We start from the raw sequence: 15,548 nt of genomic DNA on the forward strand, positions 1-15,548 counted from the left end.
GCACACTAACACAGCTTTGGACGATCGAATTAATCAAAGGGAGTACCTCGGACCCTAGATAGCCAAGGAAAATGGTATAGTATCGACGAGCAATTAAAATTATGATTTTTAGTGATAAAAGAAATGAGATCGGGAACAGTTTTCGGTACGGCAAAAATACAGCTGCCATTTAGGTCGTATTACCGAATTGTTATAAACGATGTCCAAAAAGTTAAAGGAGGGTATCAAGGACTAGTATTCGATGTATAGAACAACCCTTAAGAGGTTTCAGGTTGAATCGAATGGATTTGAGGTCAAATAAATCAGTCGGGCCTAAGTGTAATTTTCTAAAAATGCCCGAGGGAGGTCAAAACGATAAATTTTTGAAAATTTCAAGGCAGAAATGAGAAGTTCTAATCTTGTGGGTCTTAGTGGTATAGTTGGATAATTAAGGGGCTTGAGAATAAGGGCCAAAATGTAAAAGGAAATTCAAAGGGGGCCAAATCACAATTTTTGAAAATCTGCCAAAGCATGGCAGATTTGGCTGAGATTTTGGCCTGATTTTCCGGCGATTTGGGCAGCCTAGGGTCATCAGGGAGTGGCCTAGGGTGGTCTAGGAAGCGTGGGAAAGAAGTCTTGGTTGGAAATCGGCCACGTGGGGGTCGAATTTGGCTATAAATAGCCAAGGGTTTCGGCCGAAAATGAAGCATCAAATTGCTCGGTTTTGAGAGCAAATCGAGGGAAACCAATAAGGGGCTTTTGATCCTTGAGGGAAGGGGATAATTTCTGGAGATTTTGGGAATTTTTGGGGTAGTATAGGGGGTGTTTTCGCATATATATACATGCGGCCGTATATATATATATATATATTTTGCGTGAAATACCAAATCGGGTTGTAGAGTGATCGATCGAGTGATCTAATAAGGGGCTTTTGTTCGCAAGGTGATGGGTAACTGATCTGGAAATTTTCGTGCCAATCGGAGTTCGAATCGAGGGTCAATTTGATTCGTCGGAGTTCGGTGGCGGGATAGCTTCGGCCGACTGTTTTTGGCCAAATCAGAAGGGTTTCGGTGGTCTTTTCCGTGCAAGATTGGTACCATTGGGATCGACTAAGGGAGAGGATCAGCCTGGCGTCGTCGCTTCAATTTTCCGGTGTACCGTCGCCGGAGAAGATGACCGGAGGTATTTTTTGTATTTTTTAAATACTGAAAATATAGAAAATTTGATAAAAAATAGAATTAAAAGAATTAAAATTATGTAAAAATATCTAGAAATTCAAGAAATATGAATAGTTTAATTTGGTGAATTTTTATCTTGGAAATTTCTTGAGAAAATAATTATTTTTTATTTTTGAAAGGAAATATAAATAGAAAATAAATAGGAGGAATTTTTATAAAATTCTGAAAAAATTCCAGAAGTATAAGGAATTTATTTTATGAGTTTTGGTGATTTTTTTTAAGTATAATCGAAGTAAATCGATGAGAAATAAATTTTCTCAAGGAAAAGTAATTATGGAAATTTGAGAAAATAAGAGAAAAATATGGAAAATTTCCAGAAAATCCCAGAGGCTTATAAATATTGTTTTATGAATTATTATGTAAAAATATTTGAGAAAATAGTTGTGTAGATATTTATTTGGATTCTTAGAGAAGAAAATGGGAGAAAAATAGGAAAATTGTGAGAAAATTAAGGAAAATTATAATTGTTGGATAAATGTGATGATTAGGGTGCCTTGAGGCTTGAGACGAAGTGACTCGTGCGAAGTTCGAAGAATTTGAAATTTCGCCAAAGGTGAGTGTTCGCCCCCAACTTTGTTTTGACTTGTGAGTGGTTCTACCTGAAAAGAATTTAAGTGACATGTGAATGGTTTACTGTGAATGTTCATCCCTATGGCTTGGTTTATTATGGTTGTCCAAACAATTATTTACACATGCATTGAATTTCGTACGGTAAAGTGCATACATTGAGATGTTGATTTTATGTATGTTATGATTTTTTGGCGTTGGCTTGTTTTGTGTCGTCCATGTGGGACGTGGGTTGGTAACCTGTGACGTAGCCCAGAGTGACAGCACTCGGGATGCGTACCTAGGATTAATGCTAGGTGACCCACTTGGGACGGGGCTGAGACGGACTTCACCCTACGGGACCCAAGTGGCGGGGCTGAGAATGGACACCACCCCGGTTGTTGGCTCAAGTGGCGGGGCTGCGAGTGGACACCACCCCAGGTTCCTTTGAGCAATAGCATTAATGCCAAGGTGACGTCGATTCCGAGGATAGTGCTGACGTGACACTCTTGGGGCTAGGGTTGCGTTGGGTTTTGGAATGCTTTTGAGTTGGAGCGTAAAGCCTAACAATGACAATGGGGTGATTCCCGGGTTCATATGCCGAGGTTGTCCCTCTTAAGCAGGACTGTTTTGCCAATGGGTCGAAGTGGTTGTGTCCCCTTTAGAGAGATTGCATTTTCCCCGATTAGGGTTAAGTGCTATGTGGGATTCTCTTAGGTTGGTGCATGTCGGGATTTATCGATTTTGTATATGATTTTTCATATCTGCATGAAAACGTTTTTGAACTCTCACTTAGATGATTCAGCATCTAATTTGGACTATGTCCCTGGAATATTCAAACGTTCCAGGTGAAAGCAGTGGCGCCAAGGGAAAGAATATCATCGAGATGTAGCAGCTATGTTTAGCTTTCGTAGGTTTTGTCCATGATTACGATGTTCAGAGGTTAAGTAATATTTTGATATTTTCATGTGAAACATCGATTTGGTTATTGTAAAGGAATTGTCGGTTATATATCATTGAGGTTTCGATCTTGCTTCCGCTGATGTGATTGTTGATACCTGTCTTAGTTTATTATTAAATTTTGATATGCTAAGAAGGTACGATCGGGATTGACGGGAAATGATTATGATGAAGGTATATGTATTGAGAGACTTACGTTGTGTGTTTGATGTTGAGAAAAAAAAAAAATATTTTCGAAATCTCGAGTTAACGCTCGTTGTGGGAAAACGGGGCGTTACAAAATAAATATGGTGTCTAGGGATCATTGTGGCTCGAGATTAAGTAATCTCTAAGTTTGGCATGAAAATCAAGGTCGGGCACATAAATCGAGGCGATACACATTTTTCGAGGTGTTCTAAACTTGGGGCAAAAGCTAAGTGGTTCACCCAAAACCAGTTTTATACAAATAATTATATCATATTAATATGCTCTGTTATGTTATGTATCATATAGAGTCATTTATATGTATTGATGACAAATTATGCATATGTTCACGATGAGATTATTAATCATGCAACACATAAGGGTTTGGGATTAGGGATTGGCGCCGCTACTGTAGAGGCCCTCACCCAGATAATCCGGCTAGTATAGGAAATCAGAGAGGAGGTCGTCACAAAAATGGATACAGAAACAATAACTTAACTTACACAATTCTTTAGACTCAAAGGCCATACAATCAAAATATAAGGGCAAATATCATTTACAAAATGAATCTAACTCTACATGCTCTCAAAACAAACCACTCCCATGGGCCTTTTCGGCTGGGATATCTGTGTACACCACTAAACTCGGGCTCTGGCCCACTTTACTCGCCTTCAGCAATTGCTTTTCGCTTACCTGGAATGACAAGAATAAACAAGATGAGCGACAAGACTAAGCAAGTATATATATATATATATATATATTACAACAAATAGACCAATAGAGTAAAGGCATGGATAAATCTAGGTGGAATAGACTTGACTCCCCAAGTACAAGTAACATTTCCCATTAGTTCCCATCATTAAAATCATTCCCATGCCATTGTGATAATGCATTTTATGCATCGTTTCATTTTTCATGATTACATAGATTCGCATATGCCACATTGGCTCACAAGGCCTTACTTTACCATGCATGCATACATATATACAACAAAAATCATTTAGCCATACCTATGGTTAGAGCATTACCTATTGGGTTTATGGCTATCTCACCGGCGTCAGTCGCTCTTTAGGATATCATTTTCTCACCCCGCAGTACATAGCCGTTGCGCAAAATAATAGGTGCGCAAATAATAATACCATGCAATGCTCATGAAGGTTTTGAGTAAACATATCGAACATGCTTTATTATTAGAAATATTCTTATCATGATCATTATGCGCACTTAGGCACTTCAAGATTATATCCTCACATGAATCAATGATATTTTCATTCACATGATTTCCACTTCTCACTACACATGATAAACTTCCCCTTTATAAGACACCCTCATATCATGAAGAAGCTTTCTAAAGCTCATTTAAACACTATAAGATGTTTGGGGAAGGAATCACAAACATTTAAGAAGGAAAGGACCAAAAAGGAAAGAGTTAAGCGACAAATGGAAGCCATTATGTCGACTAAAAGAAGCCCATAAATCCACTTAATCGACCGAAACAAAAGGTAGTCGACTAAATAGGGACTTAGTCTATCGATTGAAACACTTAGTCGACTAACAGAAGCCAAAATACTAATTTAGTTGACAGAAGCATAAATTTAGTCAACTAACAGAACCTCATACACTCACTTAGTCGACAAAATGAGAACTTAGTCGACTAACAGAGGCCTGAAACTTAAAAATAACGACAACCCACAAAACTCAACATCCCAAGCAAGATACACCAAAAGCTTGCTTCTCTAAAATTCCTAATCAATCAAGTGTCATTCCTTTGAGAATTTAGGGTGACCTAGACCCTAACGACAACTCTTGAAAAGACCCATCAATGATAAAACACAAAGTTTAAAGAAATGAGAAAGTAACCCACCAATCAATATAGGTTCAAGATTAGATCTTCTAAGAAAACAGAAGATTTGAAGACAAAAGAACCAAGAAGGAAACCAACTTGACCCAAGAGAAAAAGAACAAAATCTTGCATTAACAAGAAAAATCAACATGGACTTGCATTGAAATAACGTAGAAAGAACAAAAACTTGCATTTAGAACAAGAACTTGCCTCCAAAAAGAAACAAGGAGGTAAGGGAACTTGTCTCATGATGTTTGGTCCAAAAAGAAGAATAACCAGCTGCAACTTCCACCCTTGAAACTTCAATGGAGATTGACAATGGAAGAAGAAAGAAAGAAGAAGTAGAAGAAAAAGATGACCGATCAGGAGAGGATGGAAGGAGAGAGAAAGAGAGACAAGGAAAAAAAAAAGTATGGGGGAAGGATGGCCGCCATCAGCTTTCCAACCACCCTTCTTGGCCAAATTACCATTTTGCCCATCTTTTTTATACACACACACACCACAACTCATTAAGCCCATTTTGGTATTTTGTCTCTTTTTCTTTTCTTTTCTTTTCCATTTTCCTTTTTACCCAATATCACTCATAAATTCATTTATAATAATACTCATTTATGAAATTCCCATTTCACCCTTGTCACACAAACTTCAAACCCTCATTAGACTTTTTATAATTCATTCATTTTGATTAATTAAAATACACAAATCTTTATGCTCGTTGGCCCAAAACCCATTTCATTAGCCCAACACAATGGCCCATTATTTCTTAGGCCCAAGAGCTTCACAACTTTATCTTAAATAAACACAACCCAATACATTTGACTTCAACCCAAGTTTTTTTTAAAAACTCAATCCCTTAAATTAGGCACATCACAATTTTATAGCACTTAATTATTGAGACTAATTTATCACACATAATAAATCATAATTCAAGTTAAACTCTAGGCCCACTAACGGGTCGTTACAGCTACTCTGTCAAGGGTGCACCCATACACCTCGGCCTGTTCAGGAGATTGTTAAAATGGAGAGTAGCAGTTGGGTGCGGTTGAGTCAAACGAAAAGAATGATGTTATGTTGCATTGCATACACGCATGAGATATGAATGATGTACCCTTACTTGGATGATTCATCATCTAACTTGATTTTTGCCTCTGAAATATTCAAACATTCTAGATGGATATTATAGTAGAAACGACGATGAATGAGGCATGATATGACATTTAGCAAAGTGCAAGATGTAATGATTGAATGTTATGTACGTAACCCATGTGTTTAAGTGTTGCTATATCGAATTTTGAACATTTTGAAAAATGATGATGTATAACCTTATTTATGGTTAATGATAAAGTCAGGGTTCGAGACACGTGATGACGTGGCAGATGGATTCACAGTGTAGATATGATATTCTGCTTATTTATGAAGATTTAGTTATGTTGTGTTATGTTTCAAGTCATGTTGAAAAACTTATGTTTTATTGATGAATAGTCTTGTATTATGGGATATGTCCGAAGTGATCATGTATTATTAATATGGTTCGGTGTATGCTTAGGTTCGATTCATGCTTTCGCTATTAGTGAATACCTAGCCTAGTATTTATGATGTACGATGGTTCTCATGCTAGATAGGTAAATAAGAAATTTTGGAAATTAATATGATGTTGAGATTGTTTTTAAAAAAAAATATATCCCAAATTTTTTAAGTTATAACATGTTCGAGAAAAGTGGGGTGTTACACTAACCCCCAGGTATCTTAACAGTCTTTTGTCGCTGCGTGTGTCTAATACGAGTCTTTTCATGTACAGACGCTATCGACCCTTATCTTAGTGGACTTTTTTTTATCATAATGTCGTGACTCCCCGGTTCCTTGTGTATATATGCTTGATGGAATTATGGGCGACGTCTGCAATTAGAAAGAATATCATATTTTGTTTTCATGATTTAGTATAACGCCTACATCCATAATTAACAAAAATATTCATATTTTATTTTCGTGATTCGAAGCAATGTCAACGCCTACGCTTGCAATTAGAAAAAATATTTATATTTTATTTTCGCGAGTCGACGTAATGCTTACGACTATAATTAAAGAACATCCATATTTTTTTTATTTTCATAATTCAGTACAACATCTACACCCACAATTTAGAAAGAATATCTATATATATATTTACCCAGATCTATTCTAGGTCTGCACCTTTTAGCAACCTAGATCCTTTCTAGATCTACTCCTTTAAAAACCCAGATATATTCTAGATGTGGATGACAACTAGAAAAATATGGACACCATGCTTTGGAGTAGATGACAACTAGATGCTTGTTGACGGTCTTCTTAACGCTCTTGATGTGTGATTTATGTACAACTAATTCGGACAAGTGTATCCTAGTCAAATCTGCATATAGTGATGAAAAAATGTCGATCCCACGAGGACTAGATCACAATACCAAAATAATTTTAATTAACCTAAGTTGAATTAATTAATTAATTAGATAAAAAATAAAAAAAGAAAAATAAATAGAAAACTGAATTCTTTGGGAGAAAGATTAATTAATAAATGCACTAGGGTTTAGATTTCATTTAATCTGTGTTATGTAATTATCTATTCAACCAGATTCAAAATCAAAAATACCCTTACAGTATTTTATAATTATTTACATGTGATGGTAAATTTTTCTCAATTAATTAATAAGTTTTCTCAAGTTATATTAATCATTTATTAATTCAATTTCACTATCAGATTTCTGAACAGATATCAATGAAATAAATAAGCATTAAGTTCTTTGGAAACCTCTAATCTCGGAAGGTGATTTGATTTACTAAGCTTCATCGATTCCCATACATGAGCTAATCATCTTTCGATCTCATAGTTAATCATGTGATTTATATTGCTTATAGATCTAATTTATAATAATCCTTTAGTCAGTCATGCATAAATCATTAAATCAGTAAAAGGTTGCCAATCTTTTAAAACATTAAACACAACAATATAAATTCCTCACTCAAATAATAATCGAGTTTTGAATCAAACTAAACAAATAATCATATAATCTCAGAATTAAAATCCATTTAAATTCTAACTAAATAAATTAGTTAAATATTATTAAAATAAAAATAATAACAGAAAAGAAGAGAGGATACTCCCTGCGCAAATCTAAAACAAATTTGGGTCGGAATTGATGCTGTGTGTTGTGCCACTGCCTGCTCCAACCTTCCCGTTTTTCTCTGTGCGCCGCTTCAATTGTTGGTTGTGTCAGTCTGTTCGACTATGCGTGCCTCGAAGTCTCCAATTTTTCTCTCTGCGCCGTGTCCAAAAGCTCCCTCTTAATTCATCCAATGTGCACGTGCTTGGTCGCCTCAATTCCTTCCCTTCCAATCTCCAATCCCTAGCCTCAATTATAATATAATAATATATATAGGTGAACATGGCCGCCCTAGTCTTTCTCACGTTGGACTTCAAGTCCAATTGCAATTCAACCTCAATTATAATATTATTATTATTATAATGGCCACCCACTACTCCACGTTACTTTATTATCATATATAATACATATATATAAATAATATACTATAATATATAATATAGTATAATATATATAAATAATATAATATAATGCTTAATATAGTATATATATTATATTATTAATTAAATATAATAATATCTTTATAATATTATTTTAACTTTATAAATTAATTTATATCTTTTTTATTTTTTTTTACATCCAAATCTTTAAATTAATATCCTTTGTTGGGTTCCTATAAAAAAGAGATTAAAATAATTTAAAATCCATATAAACACATATTTATGTAGAAAAATTAGTATAAGATTAAGATGAAAAATAGATAAAAATATATATACAATTAAGCCCTATCAGCTTTCCTTTTATTGGGATCTGAAAGAGGCAGCCATGGATTGAACTTTGACGGGTCCCATTTTTTTTAGGATTCTATTAGTTGTAGAATTGAATTTGTTGTTCCTCTTGGCCCGCGGCCTTTGCTCCGTCGCCGCTCCTGCCAATCTTCCACGGTGATGCTTTGTCCTCCGCCACACATCACCATAGCTGTCGTCGTTTGAGCTTCAGCGACCGTCATTTCACGCCACCGTGCTCAGTCGCTGTCTTCCATGGCCGTGCTTCGCTGCCAGCCTTATTCGCCTCTTCTGTTGGGGCTTCCAGTTTTTTTCCTTTTCCAACGAAGCTTCGATTCGACGTAACGCTTACGTCTATAATTAAAGAACATCCATATTTTTTTTATTTTCATAATTCGGTACAACGTCTACACCTGCAATTTAGAAAGAATATATATATATATTTACCTAGATCTATTCTAGGTCTGCACCTTTTAGCAACCCAGATCCTTTCTAGATCTGCTCCTTTAAAAACCCAGATCCATTCTAGATGTGGATGACAACTAGAAAAATACGGACACCATGCTTTGGAGTAGATGACAACTAGATGCTCGTTGACGGTTTTCTTAACGCTCTTCTCTTATCGGGATCTGAAAAAGGAAGCCATGGATTGAACTTTGACGGGTTCCCTTTTTCTTAGGATTCTATTGGTTGTGGAATTGAATTTGCCACTCCTCTTGGCTTGCATGAGTCGAGGTAAATTAATATTTTCTTCCCAAGTTATTTGTATTCAGCGAGTTAGTATAGAATAATTATTCGTTGGATTAAACCCTAAGTTGGGGTTGTTTCGAAATTTGTTAATAGATGGTTTTGCGGTGTATAGCGAAAATGAAGTCCTTGGTTCAATTTATGATATTGTGGGGTTTTGTGTGTTTGCATCTAGGTGCGATCGGGAAGGCGGTGAGCTTAGACGAGCTCGGAGTTCTAGTGGAGTTCTCGCTCATAGCAGAAAAGGCTTTGAGTCAGGTAAGAGATGACCTCAATGGTTGTGGTCTTGCATGCATTTGTAAATATTTTTTTTATGAGTTGCATGTAGTTGTTAACACTTGTATGATATGAGTTCTAGTGTACCTATGGCCATATGGAGGATTAGTGTTGTGAGAATGACTGATTGATGCCTTAACCTATATATAGAGGTTATGAGGGCATAGAAGACTACCAATTTTTCATTGCATTTTTGCATTACATGCTCTCTCTCATACTTTATTTATTTATGCATTTGCACCCGTATTGAGTCTTTATGACTCATGAGATTTTACCTCATGTTGTAGTTGTTGTGAGCCCAGATGCAAACAGGGATGACATCGGGAAGATGATGTGGCAACTAGTGTTGTCGCCTGAGTTTGTATGTGGTATATAGTCATATATGTATTCATGTGATTGATTGTAAATGTTGTTGTGTGCTAGATGTATCTAGTTGTTGTAATCATCGCGGTGTGATGGGTGATTGTGAGATTGCTTAATGTATATGGCTTTAGTTGGTGAAGTCGAGTTTTAGATCAGGAAAGGATCGAAAATGTATGTTCCCATAAATCTTTAGTACTCAGTGGATGTTTGATATGCTAGATTTGTGCCTGTGTCACATTTGTCTTGTTGTGAGGCGAGCTGAAGAAAGGTGAACGTCACTCTGGTTTCGGGTCTCATTTCACTGTGTTTTCTTATCTATGTTTGGGGACCGATTTTTTGAGTGGAGCGAAGAGAAGAACAAAGTCTAATGCCCACTTAGGGTGTTTTCTGTTGAAACATAGTCCGACCTTTCAATTATTAGTTTATCGGGTGAGTAATCTGATTGATTATTCAAGAGTAACGCCCATAAGTGGGAATAGGCCGTTACAATAAGGACTAGCGGTTTGGTGAGAATCTCATATGTGTGAAGAAATGTTCTCATTGTGTCATTCGTGAATTCAGTTCCATAATTGGTGCGAATTTGTTTAATGATTTAATTGAATTGAGTTTGAATCATGGCATGAAAAGCAATAAAGTGATCATAAACATCATATTTATGTTGTAAAAGGTAAATCCACATGCAACTACTAAAATCATCAACAATGGTAAGGAAAAAACATGCTACACAGTAAGATAGTGTATGATAAGGCCCCAAATATCTATATACATGAACCAACTCAAATGGTGAATTCATTTTATTACTAGAAACATGAAAAACATCTTGTGTCTGTTTGGCTCGATGACAAGAATCACACCAAAAATCTAGCGGATAAAAAAAAATCTAATAATTTCAAAAAATAATTACAAGTGACTAATTGGATAATGACTTCATTCTTAATACCAATATATTGACAATTTATAAGCTCCTTTCTTCCATGACTATAATCTTAACTGGCCTTTAAGAGTTAAATATTTTGTTGTCTTTTTAAAATTAACTTAAATCGAATATTTTGAAAGATTTTCTTCGATGGCTACGTATAATCTATATATAAGTGTATGTGTGATAGAGTGAAGTGAAATTTGTTTGGGAGTAAAGTAGTTGATGTTTATTGTGTTCTTGCTCTCCTTGCAATTTTTTGAATTCTTTTTGTCTACCAATATGCAATCGGTTAAAAGAAATGAAATGGAAGGAATTAAGTGTGTTAATTCCATGTATGCATCCATGTAAAATTAAGAAAGCCACCAGTAAGGAAAGAAACATTAAATTAAAGCAACCGAAACTGAGAGTCCGATCACATGCAACTCGGGGAAGCTAGCTTGAGGAGACAGTCAATTTAGCAAAAACACTCATTCGATTGAGAACCGACCGATTCACATATATATGGCTGTTTAATGTTTGCTTCCAACTCATCCTTATATATATACATAGGCTGGCTTGGCTTTGTATGATTAAGAAAGCCTTGCCATGCCTATTGGCTCGGGTAACGAACCTGAGAAATTATTAATCCAACCCGTGTCCTATCGTGCCATCTTTGGGAGAGTTTTCATATGTAACAAACAAGTATTAATTGTAGTATGTAAGAATATTTTTATGTTACGGACAAATAGACATGATGATTAAATGTGAAAAGAAATTTTCAAACCCATTAATCACGCTGATGTGAATGAGTGGAAAAGTTACCACAAAAAGCCATCGAGTTAGATTCTAACACTGCGTTCGTAATATCATTATGTATAGTTTAAATTGAACATCTTATCCTGATAAAAAAATATTTAATGTAACAATAATATTATGTTATAATTTTAATGAGATATTATAATTCAGATTTATTATAGCATGTTTTTATGATATGAATATACGGCGATTGGCAATTTCTTATAAATTTAAAATATATTTTTATCTTCATCACCCGTCATGTATCCAAATTATGAAAAAATGCCACAATATTATTAAATTATGATATTATTTTAACATGATAATATTATTTCAGTGTTGCATTTAACGTTTTTTTTCCATCTATGGCATTTATAAATGGAAATTCTTATGATTTAAAAATATTCTGAACAAACAAAATAAATCACAAGAAACACTAAAAATTATTTTTAAATAATAAAAAGAATCCATTAAGCAAATCATGATACATTTGAATACAATTTACCCCCATGTAAAGAATTACAATTGGGGATGCATGACCCAAATTCAACAAGAATTTATTACATTGACCCCAGCTGGTAAATGCAATACAGAGGAACAATTAATGCGTATTAGTAAACAACGAGTCACGACAAATGTTTGGAGGAAATTGCACAAGACGCGAAAGACTTGGAAGAGGAACAAGTTAACGTAGAGGACCAGGCGGCTTAAGAATATTTGTGGTCTTAAGTGAGAGAACAATATAAATAAATATTAAAAATTATTTAATTTTTACTTTACTTACTTTTTGAGATGTAAAATTACTAATTAAATTTTTATATTTAAGTTCAAAAATTAAATCTTTTTCAATTGAAAATATAAACAAGAGAAAAAGATCTAAAAACATAAGAATTGAATAAGAAAAAAATGTAAAGAGTTCGCAGTCATGTTTTATAAATTAAAAAGTTATCAATTTATTTTTATTTTTTTTTTATGTCCAAATCAATATGGATTCCTTAGAGGAAAATTTCACCATCTAAATAATTATTTTATCAAATTATTCTTCTAAAATAATGTTACTTATTATTTTTTTTTGTTACATCATTGGTTTATATTTCACTATTCATTATCAAACATTGAGAAATAATTAGTAAACTTAGAGAGTCAGGAGGTCTCTTTGTTTAAATGATATCTTACTATTCATTACTTAATATTAAAAAATGATCTATAAATTTGGAAAACAAGGGCTCCGTTAAAATAGAATAACAACATAAAATCAACATAAAATAGAATTAATAAGTTTGCATCTTAAAAATAAAAAAAATTACATTTTAATTAATAAGTGATTTTGGAACCCTCTTTTTAGGGGCCTATGCCTTGACCCGTGGCTGAGGAGGACTGAATTTGGTACAGAAAACCTTAAGGTGAGGTGACTTAAAGTAGCACCTATCTTGACTTCTTATACTTGATTACACAAGAAGTATCAGAAAATTCGGCTACAGTTTGATGATCTTGAGTAAGTTTAGAAATACTAAGTAAATTCTTAGTATAATTTCAAGAAGGTAAAAGAATTATGTAAAAGAAGTGAATAAGTAGGTATAGTATAAATATGTAAAATGTTGCTACCAATACGAGAGGTAGGTAACTTTTTACCATTGCCTACAACTGCTCCTCATTGCCACAATAATTTGAATGAATAAAAATATTATTCAAACTAGAAGTAATGTGATTAGTGACTCCACTGTCAACATATATACAGTGTAAAATTAGTCATAGACTCAAATATTGCATTTGCATAAATATTTTTAGGAAAAACAAAATAATTAGATGACAGATTAACTTCGAGAATAGGTGATGAGACATTAATTTTGCTTGTATATATATGTATAATAAGGTCTGTGAGAAGGTTTAGTTGTTTGAACATGAAAAGTCTTATTGGGATTAAAAGGTTGTCTCCGAAATGTTTTATCAAAACTTTGATTAACAACAATCTACATAAGACCTCATTTCCCACACAAATGACAATATATTTTCTTATTTCCAAACCTACCACCACCACGATCACCTCTTTTCATGGTTCCTCTTTATTTGCTTTCAATTTGAACAAAATTAAACCTGCAATATTAAATACAACATTACTTGAGAAATTTCCTTCTATTAAACCCACTGAAGTTTGTTACCTAAGTCCTTGTTCATGCATAAGCAAAAGATATTGTACTTTTGCTTATGCATGAACAAAAGTACAAAATCATCTTATAAGTGTTCTAGGTGTTAAATTTCTTCCATTTCAATTTCTTCCATTTCAATCGTTTTATACAAAATCATCTTATAAGTGTTCTAGGTGTTAAATTTTCATGAATTTTGATGACGACTCGTGTATTTTAAATATTTGGCTCTGGTAGGATGCTGAGCAATAATCATGTCGAAAAAGTGCTAAAGGAATCTCTTAAACTTACAGGTGAGATGATAGCGATTCAAAAAGAGTATAAAATAATAATGTTACTAAGGTTCAATCTAATGATGGTATTTTTAATACTCTCTAGTAAGTGTGGTGTAAACTTACTTAACCAACTGAAAACGGATTAAGGAATTTATTAGATAAGCTAAGAAATAAGAAAATTAATTTAACAATGGAAGTTAGATTAATTATAATTATTTTTTCTAACAAAATTATCTAGTGTTTAGTTTAATAATGCCCTGGAGAGAGAGAGAGAGTTGTTACAATACTCTATACACTCATATTCAACCTTCCTAATTTTTTCATTTCTCTAATATCTTTCATGTCAGACCCGCTTCCAAATATGCCCGCTAGCATAGGAATATTCGAAAGTAGGTCCTTCTAAATGGAATACATAAACAAACATAACAAAAACTTCATATACTAAATGGGCTCACTTCTAATAGGAACGATAATCATTCTTACATCATTTCTTAAGGGTTTAAAAGCCATACACTTCTCAAAATAAATAAAAGGCGCCAATAATGTACAAAAAGAAATAACTTTCGATATCAACCCTCCACACAAATCCCAAAATCTTTATGTTGGGGGAGATCTTTGTACATGTCTAAAATCTACTTTGAACCCCACTAGACTCCCCTTCAACTACAGATTTACCCTTACCTGGAATGACAATGTCAAGGCCCGCTCCCGGATTACCTGCTAGCATAGGAAATCTGTGAAAAAGTTCATACAAGATCGATACAGATACAAGACATCAATAAAAAATTTGCCAAAAATTATTTTTATTTTTATATTTGCTCACTATCAAAAGAAGCCATAACAAATATTACATCATTCATCTAGGGCTTACCACTCATACACTTTCAAAATAAAAGGTTCCAATACTACAAATACAAAAAGAAGCCCTCTATTGAAGCCCTCCAAATTACATCCATAGATCTTTGAGGCCAGGACATCTTTGTACACATCTAACCACAACTCGCCTCACTTACTTATCTTCCATTTACTTGGAATGAAAAAAACAAGGGTGAGCCACAAGGCTCAGCAAGCATATATCAAAAGGAAAGTATCAACATGTCCATATATGAAGGCATGAACAACTCGGAGCCAAAAGGAAATCATTACTCGACATATAACACTGACTGGGTTCATGCCTTCTACACTTAACAATAACCTCACAGAAATATCATTTCTTATTTTTGTTTATCAAACATATTTTCCAAGGTGAGCCATAAGGATCAACAAGTGTATCAAAACAACAAAAACTGGATATAACCAGACTTCCTTGAACATCATTCATATCATGCCACATATGGACACACCATCCCCAAAAGCATATATGACACACAATCCATGCCATGTAATTATATCTCATGTTACCCAGCCATAACATCAATGCATGGATGCACACATACAGTCTT

At 34.2% G+C, this 15,548-nt stretch overlaps 1 long non-coding RNA gene across 1 annotated transcript; it reads left to right on the forward strand.

Annotated features, from left to right (window-relative positions):
* Positions 1–706: 706 nt before the first annotated feature.
* Positions 707–3,577, forward strand: LOC127790880 (uncharacterized). The gene is made up of 3 exons (XR_008020840.1): positions 707–1,161; positions 1,706–1,770; positions 2,612–3,577. It is a non-coding gene; the product is annotated as an uncharacterized LOC127790880 (long non-coding RNA).
* Positions 3,578–15,548: the final 11,971 nt, after the last annotated feature.

The sequence above is a fragment of the Diospyros lotus genome, chromosome 14 (assembly GCF_014633365.1).
Source record: "Diospyros lotus cultivar Yz01 chromosome 14, ASM1463336v1, whole genome shotgun sequence".
In the NCBI taxonomy this organism is placed as follows: Eukaryota; Viridiplantae; Streptophyta; class Magnoliopsida; order Ericales; family Ebenaceae; genus Diospyros; species Diospyros lotus.